We start from the raw sequence: 15,042 nt of genomic DNA, 5'->3' as shown, positions 1-15,042 counted from the left end.
GAGACCTTGTCACTGAGGAAAATAATAATGAAAATAAAACTGTTAAAAAGAAACAAGAACAATAGTATTCGTACACTATAGAAAATGGCTAATCTAATATTCCCAACGCAATAAACAGAAACAAGGTTATAGTTATATACCCACAATTGCTTACTGAGATTCCCTATATTAATCAAATCTAAAGACAAAATAGATGCAATATATTAAAGAGTATAACCATAACAATAGGATTTTAAACTATCATTACTCAATTGATTCTCTTGGAATACATGTGATTTATTAAAATACTGTAGAGTAATAGCTTTTTAAAGAAATCATTGTAGAATGTAAAATTAATCCTTTAATGTAGAATACCAGTGAAACCAAATAACCCACGTTATATTTTTGTAAATTCACTAATTAATCATTTTGGAAACATTTATTAAGCGCATACTAGATGTCAGAGATAGTGTAAGCACTGTAGATTTGGAGAAAAGAAACTCAGAACTGTACAACCGAGAAGGTCATATTTGACTTGGGCTTCAAGGAATGCCAGTAGAGTTGCCAAATATAAAAGTAGAGAAAGGCATTCTATTCAAGAGTGACAGACTGAACAAAGGAACAGAGGTTTAAAATACTGTGGAACTTTAGAAAATACAAAGTAAGACTTTTTGACTAGTGCATAATTTTCATAAAGAGAAATAGAAAGATGAATGAGCAACAAAGCCAAAGCATCCTATATGCAATCCTAAAATACGTGAAATTCATTCTATAGGAAATAGGGGATAGTCATAAATAAGCTGTGTTTTATAGATAAAACAAGTGGTAGCAGTATTTATACATAATGTTGATGAAGAATGATTTGAAATGGTTGGAGTAGAGCTTAGAGATAGTTACCATGGAATACATTGTGGGAGAAAGAAGGGCCAGTCCTAAAACATAAATATTTATTCTAAATAATTTTAACTACAAGAAAAAGCTATACACATCATGTTATAAATAAAGCTCAGAGAAAATAATTACAAAAACAATCAATTAAAAAAGGAAAACATCAAGAAAGAATGGATTAAAATAAGAGTAAAACAGATGGAAAACTATTATTAACAAAGTGGCAGTACATATGTCCTCACCTATCAATAATCATTTTAATATAAATGGATTGAACTCCAAAATGAAATACATAGAGTGCCTAAGTGGATTACAATAACAAGATCCAGTGACTTGCTGTCTACAGGAGATTCACTTTAGATTAAAGGATTGCATATGTTTAAACTGAAGTGATAGAAAATGATATTCAAAAAATAGTAACCAAAAATAAAGTCCTTATATCAGACAAAATAGACTTAAAAAGTAAAAACAACAACAAAAAAACCTCTCCTTAGAAATGAAGAAGATAATTGTGTAATAATAAATGGTCGATTCATAAGAAGCTGTAACAATTATAAATATTAATAGATACATACCTAATATCAGAGAACCTAAACATTAAAGTCAACTTTGGCAGATCTAAAGGGAGAAACTGGTAGCAATAAAATAATAGTAGGACACTTCTGTAATGAATATAAGACATCCAGGCAGAAGATCCATAAGGAGACAGATGCCTTGAACAACACTGTATACCAACTGGACTTCAGGGACATAGACACAACCTTCCCCGGAACAACAGCAGAATATCCCCTATTTCACCAACGTGTTCTTAGCAAGCACACATGAAACATTCTCAAAGATAGGTCACAAAACAAGTCTTAAATTTAGATAGATAAAAATCATTTCATGCATCTTTTCAGAACACAATGGAATAAAATTAGTGATGAATGGTAGGGAGGGAAAAAGGAAAATTCACAAAGGTGGATGATAAACAACACACTCTTGATCGACCATTGGATCAGTGAAGAAATCAAAAAATATTCTGAAACAAATGAAACAAAAAAAACAACATACGAAACAAGACCTATGAGACACTCCGAAGATACTACTGAAAGGGAAGTTTAGAGCAATAAATGTCCACATTAAAAAAAGAAGATCTCAGATAAACAAGCTAACTTTGTAACTCAACAGATTAAAGGAAGAACAAAAGCTAAAGTTAAAGTTTGCTGAAGGAAGGAAATACTAAAAATTAAAGCATAAATAGAGAATTTAATAATTAAAAAATCAAAAAACTGAGGGGTTTTTAAAAAATAAATGACAAATCCTTATGTAAACTAAAAAGAAAAGAGAAAAATGATTTAAAATCAGAAATGAAAGAGAAGGCATTAAAATGTATTCTTCAAAAGCAAAAAGGATAAGAAAGGACTTTTATGAACAATTCCACACCAAAAAAATGGATAATCTATAAGAAAAGAATAAATTCCTAGAGACAAGCAGCCCACCCAAGCTGAATTAAGAGAAATAGAAAGTCTGAATAGACCAATAACAAAGAGACTAAAAAGGTAATCAAAAACCTCTACCCACACATACAAAATGGCCTGAATGAGCTGATTTAAAAGGTAAATTCTATCCACTCAGAGACTGGAATAGAATAGAATACCAATCTTTAAATTCTTCCAAAAAAACAGAAAATGAAAGGATATTTCCAAATTCTTTTTATGATTCTAGCAGCACCCTGATGCCAAAACCAAAGAAAGACTGTACAAGCAGTGAAAATTACAGGCCAACATCCCTGATGAAAACAGATGCAAATATCCTTAATAAAATGCTAGCAAAATTAAATAGATAACACTTCAAAAATATTGTATACTATAACCAAATAGTATTTATTAAGGTTGTGTTAATATATGTACATAAATTAAAAATGTGATATACCACATTAACAGAATGAAAGACAAATGAACATGATCATTTTAACAGGTGCAGAAAACATTGATAAAATACAACATCCCCTTCATGGTAAAACTCTCAACAAATTAGATATGGAAGGAATCTACCTCAATACACACACACACACGTATGAAAAACACATAGCTAATATAATAATCAGTGGGGGAAAAATCTGAAAGCTTTATCTCTAGGATCCAACCCAAGACCAGGTGCGCACTCTCACCACTTCTATTTAATGTTGCACTGAAACTACTAGCTAGAGAAATTAGGCAAGAAAAAAAATCTAAACTGGAAAGGATAAAGTAAAATACTCTCTATTTGCTTAATAAGGGATGATCTTATTTGTAGAAGGCCCTAAACACTCCAAAGAAAATAAAACTTAGAATTAATAAACCAATTTAGTCAATTTGCAGGATATAAAAAAAGGCATAATGATGTGCCTATAAACTAACAAATTTTAGATACATAATGATGTATCTATAAACTAAACTTTCCAAAAAATAAAATCAAAGGAACGATCTCATTTACAATAGCATCAGAAAGAATAAATTACTTGGAAACAAGGAGGAAAAATATCCATACATCAAGAACTATAAAACATTGATAAGAGAAATTTAAGAAGACACAAATAAATGGATAGACTTTTCACATAAATGGATCACAAGAATTAACATTGTTAAAAATCTTCATAATACACGAAACAAGCTACAGTTTTAATTCAATTCCTATCAAAACCCCTATGGTATTTTTTCAAAGTAATTAAAAAAACCCTAATATTCAAATGCAGTCACAAAAGATTTCCAGAACAGTACTGAGGAAAGAAAAAAAGAACAAAATGGGGGGCACCACACTATCTGATTTCACTATATATTATAAAGTAATAGTAATCAAAACCATATGGTACGAGTATAAAAATAGATGGACAAATGTAACTAGGTGGAGAGCTCAGAAATAAATCCATGCATATCCAGTCAACTAATCCTCAACAAGCTTGCCAAGGGCACACAACAGGAAAGGAATAGTCTTCAAAAAAGATTTTTAGGAAAACTAGCATATGCATATGCAAAAAAGTGGAATTGTACTTGGGTTACATCAAGCACAAAAAACAATCCAAAATGGAGCAAAAATAGATAAGTGGTACCACATATCAGACACTAAACAGCTGCACAGTAAGGAAACAATGAAAATGCACCCCACAGATTGGGAGACAGCATTTTGTAAACCACATATCTGTAGATGATTAAGGGACAAAATATACAAGGAACTCCTATAATTTAATAACAAACAAAAATATAACTCAATTAAAGTGAACAAAGAAAATGAACAGAAATTGCTCTAAAGAAGACATATAAATATCCAATGGTTTATACAAAACATTCTCAAGATCATTAATCACAGGAAATGCAACCTAAAAACACAATGAGATAACATCACGCCTCTGTTATTACAGCTAATATCAAAAATCTAAAAGATCATTGTTGGCAGGGATGTGAAGAAAAGGGAAGCCTTGTACCTGTTGGTGAGAATGCATATTGATACAGCCACTGGGAAAAGAATAAAGGGATTCTGCAAAAGTTAAAAATAGAGTTACCATATCATTAAGCAATCTCAGTTATAAGTATTTATCCAAAACAATACAAAGAATATTTCATATATGTATACATATATGCACTCTGATGTTTATTGCAATATATTATTTATAATAATCAAGATACAGCAATAACCTAAAGCCCAGTCCAGGCCTGCTAAACAACAATGACAACTGCAACCCCAAAATAGCCAGGTGTTGTGGTGGGCACCTATAGTCCCAGCTACACAGGAGGATGAGGCAAGAGAATCTCTTAAACCCAAGAGTCTGAGGTTGCTGTGAGCTGTGACACTATGGCACTCTACCCAAGGTGACATAGTAAGACTCTGTCTCTGGGGAAAAAAAGAAAGAAAAAGAAACTGTGATGTGTATTTACATATTCTATGTACAATAGAATATTATTTACCCTTACAAGTGAAGGAAATGATGCCATTTGGAACAACAAAGATGAATCTGGAGGAGGACATTATGCTAAGCAAAATAAGCCAGATACAGCAAGAAAGATATTGCTTGATCTCACTTATGTGTCTTGAATCTGAAAGAGTGGAGCTCATAGAAGCACAGCGTAGAATAGTGGTTAGCAGGGGAAGGGGGTGGAGGTTGGTCGGAGGGTACAAAGTTTCAGTTATTTAGGATGAGTAAGTTCCAGAGATGAAATGTACAGCATAGAGATTAGATTGTTGTATAATATATGTAGTATAATATACTATTAACTGTAATAGCCATTATAGTTAATAATACTGTATTTTCTACTTGAAATTTGCTGAGAAAGTAGATCTCAACTTATCAAAAAAAAGTAAAGTGGTGAATATATTGAGTAGCTTTACTCTAGTAAATGCATACATATACAATGTATGTAGGTTTAGATCAAAATATCAAATTAAATTTCAATTAATTTGTTATTTAAAATATAAATGGCTTTGAGACTTTCTCCCTAAGTGTGTTGCTTTCTTTTCCTATTATTCAAGAACTTCTTTCTATTTCTTGTACAGCTCTGTAAGATCTTGCGAGTTATCTTGATGGGGTGATCATTATTCATCCTATAATATGTTATATTATTCATTGCAAATAATACTTATTTGTTATCTTGGAGATTTTGCACTGTTTTCCATTTTTCATTTCCCTTATAAAATACAGTAAATGAGATTCTTATGCAATCACTGGAAAACAAACTCCACATGACTTTAAATCCATTCTTTCTTATATAAGCACTTATTGCTTATATAAGAAGGTTACAAATTGAACTAAGTTTTATAATAGTGTAAATGTGGTGAGTAAAAATGTCTGACTATACTTTCTAATATAATACAAAAATAAAAAGCTATTACTTTTGTGGTCCCTGGTTGTATCCTGTCTCTATACCAAGAAACAAATTTCAGAAACAGTGCCAATTTATAGCTACATTTAAATTTCAAAACTGGATTCAGGGGAAAAGAAATTTGGACTATTAAAATAACCATTTTGTGGTTTCTTTATGAAACATTTGTTGTGAGTTCAGTCCCTGAATATGAAATAATGCTATGTAATTTGTCCTTTGCTATATACTTGTCAAAATTTCTAGCAGCCAAGCTATCAATGGAAGATAAAGATGAACAGAGAGCAAACACAGAATAAGGAAAGATTAAAAATATATTAACAAAACAAAGAGTCTGATATGAGAGAAATGAAATTTAAAAAGGAAAGATGCAAAAATTGGTAGTTTGAAAGTGTGATTGCGAAATTAAAGGGTAGAGGAAGACAGGAAGTAGCAGGATTCTTTACAAAATAACCAGGAGGTTTTAGTGGATTTCAAATTAAATACCAGTCAATGGTGCAATGTAACCAATAAAGGGGAAAAAATGGTATGCCATTTATAAAGACGGGGAAATGCTTATGTATTGTACTTCATTAACACATAAAAAAAATGTGATGTCCAGGTAACATCTGGCATATTTATGTACCTTTAAGGCCATACTTTAAGGGCCAAGTGACCTTCTGATCAGATGTTTGAATCCATTTTTGTAAGTGGAGTATTGAAGTCTCCTACTGTTATTATATTGTATTGCTGTCAATTCCTTCAGATCTGCCAATATTTGCTGTATACATTTAGGAGCTCTAATATCAGAGATATATATATATATATATATATATATACACACACACATTTGTATGTGTTGTACCTTCTTGTTGAATTGACCCTTTTCTCATTATATAATAATCCTCATTTCTAGAGACAGTTTTCTTTTTTTACTAAAGTCTATTTTGTCTTATAAAAATATACCCACTCCTACTTTCTTTTGGCTGAGATTTTTGGAATGCTTCACTTCCAGCCCATGTGGATCCTTAAATCTACAGTGAGTCTCTTGGATCTTGTTTTCTTCATAGTTCATTCTTGACACTTTGTTTATTGCTAAAAATTTAACTGTGTCTTCTAAATCATCCACATTATTGGCACATAATTGTTCATAAAATTCTCTTACTAACTTTTTTAATTTCTGAAGTATCTATTGTAATAATTTTTGCCCCTACCTATCAAGGGCTGAGGCATCCACAGATTTCCCCAGTTCTCCTAAACTCAAGGCCATGCTCTTGAAGAAGACCTTGGAATCAGAGATTTCAGAGACCAAATTCACTGCAATATTTTCTTTCTTTCCCCCTTTTTTTTTTTTTTTTTCAGTTTTTGGCCAGGGCTGGGTTTGAACCCATCACCTCCAGTATATGGGGCCAGTGCCCTACTCCTTTGAGCCACAGGCGCCTAATCACTACAGTATTTTCAAGATACTATACTATAAACCATGCTTCAGGCATTTTCCTTTGGTTTGTTGGTTCCTAATGCATAAGTGTGGGTTAAAAAAAAAAGAAAGTGGAATAGAATTTTCAAAAACTAGGGATTTATATGGGTTTAAACTAAATTAATTTAGCTTTCAACATTGTACATTTATCATTCAATGTAGTACATTTCCCAATGTTTCTCTATTGCAATTTTCTTAATAAGCTGGAAAGACTCTCAGCACCCTCCAGTTTGGCTTTTTTATTACTCAGATGAGAACACTGCATGCCATGGAGGTGAATGGAATTGTACAAGACAGCACAGCTAGTAAGAATATCATGCCATTTATAAAGAGGGGGAAAGGCTTATGTATTCCTTAACACATGGCATGAAGTCTCCTACTGTTATTATTTTGTATTGCTGTCACTTCCTTCAGATCTGCCAATATTTGCTTTATACATTTAGGAGCTCTAATATCAGATGTGTATATATTTGTATTTGTTGTATCTTCTTTTTTTAGAAGCCCTACCAGCTTCCAGAGGAAGTGAAACAGCTTCTCAAACATTTATGTGTAGTATCCCATCATCACTCCAAAGTTGCTAGAGAGAAATATCTAAGATGTTTCTGTTAATATACTTTTGTATTCCTTTAGAACTCATTTCCTTTGGTAAGGGGGATACAGGATAATACAAACATTATGGGGTAAAGAAAGGATGAAAAAAGCACAAAAATACTAAGAAGAAATGGTTGTCCTATAATTAAAATGGTCAGAATCACTAGGCTATTAGACTGCTTGACATTGTTTTACCATGAAAAGTAAATTTTTTTATGCCCAGGCAAAAAATGAATGGCATAGTTTACTGGTAGAAGTGTACATGGAAATGAAAGATAAATGAAGCTGAATACATTGATTAGGAAGCAGGAAAGATGAAACTGATAAGGCCCTAGGAATAGGAAATGACCTTGACCGAGCCTATGGAATTAACCGGAAATACCTATTAGAAATTTTTCCAGATAATTTAAATTATAAGAAGTAGAATATGTAATTTTCTCAATAAGGCATCATGCTATACGTTTTCTAAGCATATAAGTCATTAAATGTGTATTTTATAATTATCGTATTAGTTTTTAAGGTTTTTGAAAGACATAGCTAAATATTCATATATTTGTCTTCACCGTGGTGAATTGTCTTCTATCTAATAGGTTGTGAATAAATGATTACGAAAAACAATAGTAAAGGTTTATGGTGAATAATGAATATATGGTGAATATATCTAATGCAAATAAATGATAATAATTATGATTTCTGGGCAAGAAGGGAGATTAAACAACCAAAATTTGCTCAAACTGATCATCCAGAGGGCAATACTTGGGGAATACAAATATTTTTATTGCTAGAATAGTATACTCTGCACTCAAAATAAGTAGTCCAGTAATACCTCTGTCTTTAATAAATTACTACCAAAATTTTACTATTTTTACTTTCTATCATTCCACATTTAAATAAAAATATCTAATGATTTGTCTGTTTCTTATAACAAGAAAAAAGAACCAGGCATATTTCTGGATATTCTGTTAAATAAACACCTCATTATAAATTAATAAATTGTCTTTCTCATTACACCTGAGGACATTAGTAATATGTACCCTTATTTAGAAGCTATCTTAAACCCTTAAATGATATTGAATGATTTTTACATAAAAGTGATATGTCTAATTTTTGCAAAGAAGAGAAACTCAAGACTGACTATCCAAAACAAAACAAATAAAAAAAAAATTAAAGGTGTATCTCCAGAGAAGGGGCAAAACAGAAAAATAGTGCTGTTGAGATGGACATTCAGTTCTATTAAGTTAGAAAAATCAATTCATACAAATACATAAAACACTAGACACGTATAAAAGTGAGATAATTATTAATGCTACAAAAACAGCCATTTCTGTCACAAAGAAAATGTCATTATGGGATACTAGGTCCTAAGCTGTAAACTCACTTTTCTTGTAAATAGAGAAAAGCATTGATTAAGTAGCAACCGATGTGATATATAATAAATAAATTGGAAAATAGAGGCAAAGATGAAGTGAAAAATATTGGTGGGAGGGCTACGACAAAGACTGAGTTCTCATATGCATATAAAACATGAGAACATACTATGTCTAAATTTCTAAAAAGATAAGAAATAAAAGTTTAAATATACCTTTTAGAAACAAAGAGGCAAAAATCAGAAAAAGCAGCTTGAAGAGCTGAAAATTTAATCATATCAGGAAACGTGATGCAGTAGGGGTGGGGGCAGGGGACCTCAATAATTCTTTTGAAAAGAGAAATTTTAAAGAAGAGAACGGTGGCTCTGGGAATTCTTAGTGAAGAATGATTTACTTCAGAATTCATATCTTTAAGCAGAAGTTTATTCTTAATGTTTTTCCTTACTATACCGAAAACTATAGACTTTTAATTCTGAGCAATGGGAAAAAGAACAATGAATGCAATTTGTTATGGCTTTGAAACATAAGCTTAGCAAAATGAATAAACACAGTTATCAATCAATTAGATTAAATAAGTAAATTACACATGGAAATACACTCTGGCATTCTTTTTTTTATTCAGGCTTCAAAACACAGGCTTTTGACATGTCTTAAAATATATTTGTATTTCTGCATTGTTGTTTCTTTCTAATCTTCTAATCTTCAGATTGAGCCAGAATTTTGTCAATAGATTTGCTAAATCTTGAATTGAATATTACCACAAGATGGCACCTTTGAACATATTTCAAAATGTTGATTGTGAACATCAAATGCCTCCAACTGAAATGAACAGTGAAGACATCTGCTCTTCCTCTGCTGGTTTAAGAAAAATGTTCATATGATCCTTGAAAGTAGAAGAAACGAAATTTTTATTTTGGTGGAGTCAGGTTTATGTGATTAACAATCCACGTAGTTGAATTTCTCCACTAGATAAATGATAAAAATATATCTTCCTTATAACCTAAAAGTCTCCTGTTATCCCCTTTCAGCATGATCCCTGATCATCCATCCCTTCTGGACCACAAAATGAAGAGTGAGGGGCACATCACCCAAATGGTTTCACGCACAATATCTGACTGTGCCAGAACCAAAGACACTGATAATTTGTGACAAGGGGAAAGGGTTGGCCAGCTGTGGGAATCAGCTCCATTCAGCCTCTGAGAATACAAATAGTGAAAGTCGTGATTACCTTTGCAGATGTACATACACCTATAGCTTTCAAAACTGGCCTAACGCAAGGCTAAAAAACAGAAACTCATTACTAACTTTGAAAAATTCCAATTTATACACTAGTTGCAAGAAAACAAGGAACTCCCATATACATTACACCTAGGTTTACCAATCGTCAATATTTTGAATGTTCGCCTTATTCGATTTCCGTGAGTGTATGTATGAGTGTGTGTATATATAATTGTTATATTAAAAGTTTCCTGAACAAGATTGAAAATAAATAGCAACTATAAGGCCCCTTATCCCTGTTTCAATGTTGGCTTCCTAAGAATAATGTTATTCTCTTATATGACACAGTATCAACGATCAAGAACTTTATAATGGATATGATACTATCTACCAACACACATCTCATATTCAAATATTCCCAATTGTTTCCATATTATAATTTAGAGTAATTTTTTTTTAAATAACCAACTTTGGAGAAGAAATAAAATTAGAGTGACATAAAAATATCAACAATATAACAGAAATTTAAAGAGTAGAAAAAAGGTGAGAAAAAGATTGTCTATCAAATTGTTTGATTAAAAAAAAAAGTCAACATCTGTTTATGATAGGCAATATGTCTTAGGACTAACTTTGACCCAAAGGGCGGACCCTGGGCTGGCTTGCTGCGGCTTCTGTTTATTAGCGATGTGTCCCTGAGTGACCGTAGCATTTCTCTTTGCCTCGATTTTCTTATCTGTAAAATAAGGGAGATTCTTACAAAGTAGGGATTTTTAAGACCATCAAAAATGATAAGGTAGCTGCATCCCCAATACGTAGAATGCAATAAGCGCTTAATAAATCTTAACTCTTATTCCTAGAATCATGAAAACTTAACCCTTTCCAATAATCTTTAAAAAAAATGGTTTGGCACAAAAAAAGAATTTATGCTACGAAGTTAAATCTGTTGGTTCGAGATACCATGTTGCACACTGGTTTCCAACCGAACGCGCTCACCGCACTGCCATCGAGGGGCATGTCACAGCTAATTATCTGTCATCACGCCCTGTTGCATAGACAGTACCTTGCCTGCTGCTGCTGGGACCTCTGCGCTGTCTGTTGATTCATTTGCATCGCCTCCTGAGCGGCTCTGCTGTGTACGGATCACACAGAACGCAGCCCAGGGGCCAACTGGCAGGCCCATCTGAATTGTGGGACATAGCGAAGTCCCCTCCTCATTACTTAGTGAGTAATGTGGGGATGTTCCCTGGTTCACACACCCTGGCAGTGTAAACGGTCATCTGCTGCCTCATCTGCTCCTCGGCGTCTGGGGTGCAGCAGCAGATCGGCTGAGGAACTTTGCGAGCACTTATGCAAATAGCTCTGGGAGCTCCTGGGTTTGGCAACAGTCCTTGCGGAAGCTCATTTGCGGCTGCACCGTCTGCCTCCTTTGTGCTTTCACAGCTTCGTGAGGCAACCTCAGAATAGATCTCTCCAATACTCCAGTTGTATTTACGTCCTTTTCCCGTGGAAAGACTAAGCCCTTCCCATCACGTTTAGTGGTCTCTGTTCAGTGACTGAGAGACTGTGATGTTTTAATTCAAACTCTGAAATAACACGGAGTTGAGACAGATCAGACTATGCGTGTCTAGTTCTTATTCTTCAATTTAGATTCCATGACATAAAAAAATTCTTACAGCATGTGTAGACAGAGAACAAGTCCCAAACTACTAACTACTAGGCATGTATGCATAAGATAAGTTTGTTCCAATATACATAGGATTCATCCAGATAAACTGTATAATACCTTTAAAATGAAATGAATCTGTTTTGAATGTTTTAGTTAGATTTTTATTATGGACTTCAGGATAACTACGGTATCCAGAACAAGATATTTCTCAGTGCGAAGGGTGCGGTTTAATCTCAGCATGAATTCTTATTTCATTCGTAGGTAAAGTTTCTTAATTTTTCCATTTCCTCTACATTATGGTATAATTTGTACTATGTGATACTCCTACAGAAATTAAATTGGACGTCTGTTTGGGAAAGAAGGAAAAAAAGTAAACTGTTATAAATCAGCCCTAACCATGAGAAAATTTTTCTACCCAAAAAATGTTAAAAAAAAAAAAAAAAAAATTACTAAGGCAGTAAGTGATAGTTAGAGCTGATTTCCTCTAGGTGTCAGTAGAGTCCTAGGACTTTCAAACCTTAATGGAAAAAGAGCACAGTAAAATAAATGTTTATTGCCAGTCTATACTATTTATACATTTGAAAGATTTTTCTTTTGAAAACTGAACTAAATTTGCAACTATGAATGTTCATCTGCAGATGACAGAACGGATTTTGTACTAGAAAGAACAAAATGTGGTTATGCTATATTTCCACAAACACACACTGTTTTCTACATCTTTTTTTTGGCATTGGAAGACCCTATCATTCATGATGCATAGATATCATAACTTACTTTGTCCTGTAGATGCACATTAACATTTTAAAACCTCAATAAACATTGTCCTAAATAATCATTGATACCTATTACAACAATCGGACTCATCACGTCCATCGTCATGGAGTTTGGCATTATATGTCGATCGCCAACATGTAGATTTGTTTAATTAGACTGCCGTAGAATTTTAAGAGTAATATAATAATATCCAAATATTTTAATGAGTGCGTACTTGATATTAATCATAATATTTATGCTATCAAAATGCTGAAATTCCTATTCCTCTAGCCATAGAGAATCCTTCCCTCTTTCTCCAAATGTTTCCTCAGTAGATTCTCTATCACGGGGGTGATTCCTGCTGATCTGAGCAGTGAAACAGCAGTGACATCTCTGCACCTATGTATTTAGTGGGTTTCACAAATTCATTACATCTTGCCTCATAATTTTGCTCCAAACTTTATTTTTAAAATGTCAAATCCCCAGAATATTAAAAAAAGAATAGCCACATATGCTTTATTTATTGTACCAGTTATAGAGATTTTATGATGTTCTATTTCTCTGAACAAATACCTTGACCTGTAATTTTAAGTAAAATATATTTCTGAAAGGCTAATGGAAATCACTGTTAATCAAAAACTTGGGTAACATAAATGACCCTGCCAATTTTCCATGAGTTTATTTATTTCCATGGATGTTCATTTATTTCTTAGTTTGAATAAGTGACAAATTACTAGCCTTCCTGGGCACCAAGATTTCCACTGTAATATAGACCACTCTACGGCTCACATCATAGTTGAAGATTATGAGATGATAGTTGACCAGTCAAGTTCTCCAGAGAATAGAAATGGAACTATATGCTAACTTTTTTTGAGGTTGTTTTTTTCATTTGTTTTGTTTTGTTTTTCCTTTTCTCAAAATGTTAAAAAAAAATTCTGTTTTTGGATAAGTAAAGATAGTAAGGAATACCTTTGGAGATCTCTAGAACTGTTTTATAGATTTAAAATACTGTTTTTTTTTTTACTATAACAAATTACCATAAACTTAGTGAATTAAAACAAGATAAATTTCTTTTTCTTCAGTTCTGGAAGCCAAAATCAAAATATTAATTTCACTGAACTGAAATCAACCTTTAGTTGGGCCTGAGCTCTGTCTGGAGGCTCTGGGAAGGTCATTTTCCATCTCTTTTCCACCTTCTAGAGTGTCAAACCCTGCATGCCTAGCTCGTGGCTCCTTCCTCCATCTCCAGACCCAATAGGTTGCCTCTTTTCTCTCTGATTCTGCTTACATTTGCTTCTGTTACTTGGTCTTATTTGCCTCAGTCAGATGTCTGCTGCCACCTTATAAGAAAATTTGTGATTGTATTCAGGGCCCATGCAAATAATCTAGGACAGTGGTTTTCAACCTTCCTAATGCCTCCTAATGCCACAACCCTTTAATACAGTTCCTCATGTCGTGGTGACTCCCAACCATAAAATTATTTTCATTGCTACTTTATAACTGTAATTTTGCTACTGTTATGAATCATAATGTAAATATCTGATATGCAGGATGTATTTTCGTTGTTACAGAGGCGTCGTGACCCACAGGTTGAGAACCGCAGATCTTGGATAATCTCTCAGTCTCCAGGTCCTTAACTTAATAATGTCTGCAAAGTCTATTTTATCATATAAGGTAACAGTCACAGGTTCCAGGGATTAAGACCAAATATCTCTGGGGACTGTTTTCAGCCCAGCAAAATAATTTCTTTCTGTGTCCATTTCAAGAAATTGGCTCGGTTATGACCAAGGGAGAGAAAAATGAGGCCAGTTCCAAAAATCTCCATTTTTCTTCATTTAATTGCTCTGACAAGTTTATTCTTAGCCTTTTTTTTTTCTGTCACTGATAGAAGACACTGTAAAACTGAGTGAAGATTTTTGCTTTTTGATCATAAATCTTCTATGAAGTTTCCTGCCATCCAATTATTTTCCCTTCCCTCCACCTGGAATCTTTATTTTCTTCTATATTTATACTCAAATTATTTCTATGATAAATATTTTTCTTTCTATGTTTAGCAGAGAATTTCAAATTCTTCTTCTTCCACCTGGTCTGTTTGTCATCCACAGTTTTCATGGGAAAGGTTAACTCACCTGCCCTTGGAAAAAAGTCTTTGAGAGTTAACAGTCCCATGGGGGCTTCCTCAATACATTGCTTTGCAGGCTGTAAGCTCTCTTTTTTTCTTTTCTTTTCTTTTCTTTCTTTCTTTTTTTTTTTTTTTTTGTAGAGACAGAGTCTCACTTTATCACCCTCAGT

This window comes from Otolemur garnettii, unplaced genomic scaffold (assembly GCF_000181295.1).
Source record: "Otolemur garnettii isolate 467f Iridium unplaced genomic scaffold, OtoGar3 scaffold00006, whole genome shotgun sequence".
NCBI lineage: Eukaryota > Metazoa > Chordata > Mammalia > Primates > Galagidae > Otolemur > Otolemur garnettii.
This window is presented reverse-complemented; position numbering follows the sequence as displayed.